This window comes from Vidua macroura, chromosome 1, assembly GCF_024509145.1.
Source record: "Vidua macroura isolate BioBank_ID:100142 chromosome 1, ASM2450914v1, whole genome shotgun sequence".
Lineage (NCBI taxonomy): Eukaryota > Metazoa > Chordata > Aves > Passeriformes > Viduidae > Vidua > Vidua macroura.
The window spans coordinates 94,553,290-94,560,092 of NC_071571.1; the positions used below are offsets into that span (position 1 = coordinate 94,553,290).

The 6,803-nt window shown below is 42.1% G+C and overlaps 1 long non-coding RNA gene across 1 annotated transcript; it reads left to right on the top strand.

The window, feature by feature from the left end:
• The first annotated feature begins 401 nt into the window (after positions 1 to 401).
• LOC128811771 (uncharacterized) lies at positions 402 to 4,756 on the top strand. Its single transcript, XR_008438464.1, has 4 exons — positions 402 to 517; positions 2,288 to 2,333; positions 2,418 to 2,499; positions 4,532 to 4,756. It is a non-coding gene; the product is annotated as an uncharacterized LOC128811771 (long non-coding RNA).
• The last annotated feature ends 2,047 nt before the right edge of the window (positions 4,757 to 6,803 follow it).

The window sequence follows — 6,803 nt, forward strand, 5'->3', positions numbered from 1 at the left end:
CCCGCCTGCCCTCGCCAGGCCCAGGGCTCTGGCCTTGGCTGCTGAGGGCACTGCCATGGCTCTGTGGCACCATCAGCCCCGGCTGAGCGGAGCCCTGCGGCTGCGGGATCGTCTTCGGGACGGGATGCTTCCAAAGGGCCCCTGCCTAACGCGGCTGAGCACTTTTTCGCTTTTCTAAGAGAGTTTTAAGACGGGATGGTTTGTGTGGTGAAAGAGGAATAAGGAAAAATGCGCAATAATACCCGCTCCTCTTTTTTGACTGACCAGCTGAAGGAATCAAAGAAAGTCTGATTGAAAGGAACATAACCAGATCGGTGATTTGTGAAGTCACAGTGCAGAAAACATTCTGAACCTGCCCATTCCTTTATCTGGTTAGAAACCATGCACATCACTGATGTATATGTGTGTGTGTGTATATATATATATACATACACAAACATGTATATAAATGTATATATAACCTTATTGCAGGTTGCTGGCATATATTATTCACCATTTCACCGTGGTTTTACTGGAGGTAGATTGCTTGCCTTCCCTGACAGACCATATACATGGAGATTCAGCCACTTTTAGCTGATTTATTCAGGCTCCCTTTCAGCTGGCAACTTGGAAAGAAATACTGCCAGCACTTCTGCAGAGACACGGAAAGGGTAGTGTACTGTCACAGCTGAGGAAACAGAAGGGGATTTCTTTGGTTCAGTCAACTGTAGTGTCTAATCACTCCTGAAGAGATGCAATGCAATGGCTTGGGAGGGTGGGCTGGGTTGGGCAGCTTCTCTTCCCATCAAGGTGATATTTTGAAAAAGGGATCTTGGAATTTGAATGCCATTAGGAATACACTGCAGAAGAATTAATATGATAAAATGAGCATGCTGTCTGTGAACTCTGCATGAAGTTCAAGTCATTTCAGTATCTTAGTTTAGCCATGGAGATAACAAGGTCTGTTTGAATTTTTCTAACTGATAGGATGACAATAGAGACATGAAGCTCTCACTAGTACCTTCTTAAATACTGTTTTGCCATGAATTCAACTCCAGTGTGCCTTTCAGATGCAAAATATTACCGATAGATGTCAGAAAGACTGATTTTCCTAGTTGTCAGGTGTAGGCTGTGTTCACTGGTTTTCAATGCTTGCACCTTTGTGAGTACTTTGGTCAATTTTCTGGCTGTTAATGAAGTAGAAAAATAGAGACAGTTTTGTTTCCTGTCTACTTAGGATTACATTCACCTTTTCCATATGAAGTTCCCTACTCTTCAAAAATATGTATTTGGCAGATAGTTTGCAAATATGTATGGAAACTTCTTACCACAACATTCACTTTGAGCATTAATTATCTTGTGAATACATATGTTCCTTACTTGTGCTGCCCTGTGAGTTAATAAGAACAACTGCCAAATGCACCACTTAGCTGGAGCTCTAAGAATGAGAAATTGGAGAGCAGCAGATGCTCTGAATAATTGAAGGAGGTTTCTTTGGTTGACAATGGTGCTATCTTTGCACATCTCTCAGAGCCCCTCTTTTTAGCTAGCCTGTGCCTTAGGGAAACATTACAGCACTGAACCAAAAGAATGGGATAAAGATTTTATATTTTTATTTCTTAATGAGTCTGAAAAATGCTAATCACTCAGAAGAGTGTTTGTTTGCTTTGTTACTAGAAATAACTTCTGGCATCTTTAATTAGGTTGATTTAGCCTGGATCAGTGAAGAAGCACAGTTTTCTGTGATCTGTGCTGAGGCCAGTCCTGAGGAAGGACTGCTCATTGCAAATTCTGTGTGTCCGGATTCAGTTTGTCCTCTTTAGCTGCCTTCTGCTGAGGCACTGCAGCAAAACTGCTGCTATTACAGGAGATATGCTGATCTTCTGTTTTAAAATGTTCAGTTTAGAATTAAAAAAAACCGAAAAAAAAAAAACCAACTTAGTGAGGAAGCTACTGCTGGCTGGTTTTCGAAGTTTCTATGAGCACAGGCTGTCGTTGTACCTCCTGGTTAAGGCAGCCATTCAAAGAAACAGCCGGGGGACTTTGCAGTCCGTCTGTGCCTGCCCTTGTGACCTCATTTTACAGCCGAGTCCCTGAAGGAAGCTCCCTGCAGGCACGTGTGCTCATGGCAAAAACACTGCTTTGAACAAAGGCACGTTTTCAAATAGAGAGTAATAATTTCCTCATTTTCCTCACTGCCTGGCTGGATGCGACTGTCCCTCCAACCAAGGGGAAGCAACTGCAGCTGGCACCAGAGAAACCCTCTGAGAGGCTTCTGACATTCACAAAGTTAATTCTCTGTTTTCAGCTCGCAGCAAGGGCTAGTTCCAACAGAGAGACATTGGACACAGAGTGTAAGTTCATGATCCTGCTGTAAAAAAATGACGCTGGAAATACTGAAATCTGCTTTTCCTCTGGACACTCCTTTGTCCTTGCAGATGGAAAAACATTGTGAAGCTTTCCTGGAGCAGGTCATCCACAGCATCTCAGTCTTGCTGGGATCTCTGAGGTCTCATACAGGTTGGCCTGCTTTTCCTTCCATTTCCACTGTCCCGGCCACACATATGGTTCATGAACCTTGTAGGAACTTGAGGTCTCCAAGACTGCTGCCTGGCTGCCAAGTTTGATTGAAGCTGGCCAGTGGGTTTAAAAATATTAATGATCACTGTGCATAATGTTTCCTTAGGAAAACAGGCTAATAGGTCCTGCTCATGCCAAGGCTGGAAGCTGAGCTTGGATCATGCTAGTAATAACTGCATGGAGCAAGTCTTAAAACTGTGTTGTGAAGCGTCTGAAAAGCAGCTGTTTGCTGCTACTCCCCAAAATGTACTTGGCTTCTGGCCATCAATGCATGTTAAAGCCCTAGGGATCTGTGGGGAGGAGGTTTCTCTGGGTTTGCCTGAACCTTAGCAGATGGGGTTTCCACAGAAAATATTAAGAGTTCACAGCAAGAAAAAGGATTGTATGTCCCTGATGCAGGTCAGCAAATAGGGAAATTCTGCTGGCTGTGTGGCCGAGGGCTGTTTTGGGTGGCTTTTGCAGTCCTGCCATACCAGCCCAATACTCAGAGGCTGCCAGGTCTCTGGTCATGAGTGGTCTCTGCAATTCTGCAGGGTTGGGCCAATCTGTACCTCTTCACATATTGCTGAAAGCATTTGGTGAAAAGGCAAGAGCTGGGGAAGCCACAGCAGAAGTATTTAGCGACTTATTTAGAGCCATAACCCCAGGTGGGGCTGTGGGGCAAGACACAGGGTGTTTGTCCACGTGCTCACCCCATGAGCACTGACCACCCACTGCACTGTGATGGGTCTGGGTCTGGTTCTGGGTCCAGGTCCATGTCTGGGCCCAGCCCTTGCCAGCACTGACTGTCATCAGCACAAACTCATCCTGGAGTGTTGCCAGGTATCTGGGATCCAGCCACAGCGTTTATTGTGCAAGAGTGGGTCTTAGAAGCTGTATCCTCTGGTGCTAATGTACTTTCACAACCTGTAATATTTAGGGCAAGGAATTGATGGCAAGCTTTAATCAAATCTCGTTAAGTGTTCATTGTTAGGCACATTTTCTCCTCATCAGCAAGACCTACTAAAGTAATGTTGTGAAGAGTCCTTTATTCTTTCTGATCCAAACTGGCTGTGCAATTTAGAAAGAAAAAGGTCTGCTTTGTATTTCAATTTGTTTCCAACTGAAAAAAAATCAATTGCCATGAAAAAGCTGAGAAAAGAAAGAAACCAGGAGCACAAATGTCATGTTTAAAAGAAAAATGGCAAAAGCATAATTTATACATGAACTGCATAGCCTCACAATACAAAATACAATACCTTATTTTGTGATATGTGCAATTGGTTTATAGAATAAAACCCAACATATGAGTCAGTGGTGTTAGGGAAAGAAGGCAAGAATATTGTTTGCATTCATAAATGGAAATAATCTATGCGCTAATAGAAGAGTCTGGATTTAAACTACACTTAAATGGTAATTTTAAAAAAGTGTGCTTTTTATCCTACTCATTCTTGGTAATAATGTAATAATTTTGAATTATGCTTTTGTTTTGGAAAAAGAGAAGGAGGTTGCTCTCCTGCAAAGGAGTAGACTTCATGCAACAGTTAGGGATAGCTGTACTTTTCTTCTTACCTCAGGGAAATGTTCTTTGGAAACACAGTGTTATGTACCTGAAGGCATGGGCCCCCTTGAAGTGCTGTGATACTTGCATGGGCAAAAAACCTTTCTTCAGAGGGGTCCTTTCAGGACCAGTGGAGATTGATGGATTTCAAAACCATCCAAGGCACAGCTCTTTGTCTTGTCAGACCTTTGACGTGTGGAAAGAAGAATATGCAAGTATGAGTAATATCACCCATGGCTGTGAAAAACCTCTTCCCCTAGAGCTTTTGTTAATTCTGTATCCGTGCGATGCTTAGATTCCATCTTTCAGTGACTGGAAAATCATAATGGGATTCAAGGTTTTGAATAATGATTAAAGGACTGAGAATTTCATATCAATAGTCTTTCAAAACAACCTCAAGAACATTTGCATGTTTTGTTTTGTTTTTCTTAGTGTTGCCCCTCAACCACTCATTTTTTGGTGCATTTCGGAAAAGGTGGAACTTTTTTGTCATTATTCATTACAAGTGGGGAACCTGAGACCTTAATGGTGAGTCTGCGGCAGGCCCCTGGCAGGGCAGCTGGTGATGAAAATGTAGTTGATAACTTTGTATAACATGCAATAATTCACAGGTAATATTAAGATTTCCAAGGAAATAGGTGATGACTCCAATTACCTGAGGAAAAGAGACAAACTCTTTGGTAACTTAAACCAGTAGCAATAGTTATTATGTTTGCTGTTTTTTTACCCCTTCCTTTAGAGGACTAATCTCTGCCTTATTATTATATGCTTAACATATAAACAAGCTCTCTTTGATTTCATCCTTCTGGATGCAACTAAACCTTAGCCTTTCTCAGCTGAATTATCAGCAGATCTGGTAATGCTCGTGCAGAGCAGTAGCAATCTCATACTCAGCATCAGTTACGAGGTATCGTGCTGGGGCAATGGCTCTTCTTGGGATGGCTCTACTGCTCCTCACTCTCGTACAACCCAAGTGTACAGGCGTCCTGTGAGGCCTTGTCAAGGATGCCTTGACCTTAGGAGACAACTGCTGAGTGAAAGAAAGGTGTTCAGTCACCAACCTTCTCCCAGCTCTTGTGGGTCTTATGATGAGTTTCACCCGGGTATACAGCAATATATTGTTTTATACAATAAACCAAACACTAGGGGCACTGCAAGGATATAACTCTGTCCAACGGCCAAATGTTTCCCTTTTTCCTTGCATTAAAACTGCTATGTCCTTACTGAAGTAAGGACTTCACTGTTCTGCTGGACATTAGTAAAATTCACAAGCCCTAGATTTCCAGAGCAGGCTGCATTACCTAATGCCTTGTGCTAAATAGCTTTTATAAAATAAAATCCATGCATAAATCCAAAGGAAATAAATCCCTCAGTGGGCCTAGGGCCAGTGCCATTTAAATCCCTCTTAGACTGTACCAAGGGATGGTGTGTGAGCCTTGCACTACATGGGGGAGATGGGAACTGCCCCCACAGCATCTTTTCCCAGGCAGAAGGCACAGCACAACCTCCAGGTTTGAGCATAACACCCTCAGCTCCTGCTCTGAGGACAAAGGGAATGGATCAGTCTGGACATTTTGTATTGCCATATCAGTGCTGCTGTTCTCCTTGAGAACTGTATGGGCCTAATCTAGTCCCAAAACTTAGATGGATAAAATTAATCAATATAAATCTGTCTTGCAGTGATCTTCTAAAGAGAGTTTCAACATTTTTTACAAAATAGGTAAAGATATACCTGAAAATAATAATAATGAGCTGTTTCAAAGCTGGTAATTTAAACAGAGTGGTTACAGTGTCCACAGCACAGGCACCATTGACCCTGTGCCAAATATAATGTCTACTTTTGTTAAGCCTTGTAATGTCTATTTCTGTTAAGCCTTTTAGCTCTGTTAATCCTTTTGGTCAGAGTAAAGAGTGATATATTGGAACACTAATTTGGAAAGCAAACAGAAAATTATGAGAATGAACAGGCTATGCTTGTGCAGTATGAAGGATCTAAGGGCAGAAGAAACGCACAGGACACCTAAGAGCCTTAAAAGCATTAGTACAGTCACCAGGTATGGAGTGGTCACTACACTGAGTAGCTGGTTTGAGAAGTCCAGATAAAAGTATGTAACTTATATTTTAAAATATGAAAAAGAACAAAATTTAGCCCTTGTCACATGAAAACTTAAACCCATACAGGATAAATGTGTCACTGCTGTAGACGCTGTGGCACGGTGTTTATGATGAAATGGTTTTTAATACCTTGGAGATTATGATCCTGTGCCATAGGTAGAAGTTGCATTTCTCAAAGCTTCTGAGTGCTGGTGGCAGCTTTCCAAGAAAGACACCGGATCCTGAAGTCCTCTTTGCAAGTCACCTTCAAAAACCAGCATGGGCTGCAGTCACCCCCGGCTGAACTCTTGCACCTCTGCAAGAACTGCGTGTTCTCTTGAGGAGAATCCAAGTTGCAGAAGTATTTGTAAAGCATTGTATTAAATAATGGAAAGCAGCTACTTTCTAAGTGACGGAAATCTGTAGGGAATATGCATCACGCAAATTCTGGGAGGAATACAGACCTTCAGTGACATGCTAGTATCATGCTATTAAAATTTAAAAATACTTTTCGCTTTACTTAGAGTTGCCAAATTTTCTGAAGTGAGCTCTTCACTTGTAATTTTCATATCTGTTATTTTACAAACAAAATTCACTAAACAAAAGGTGC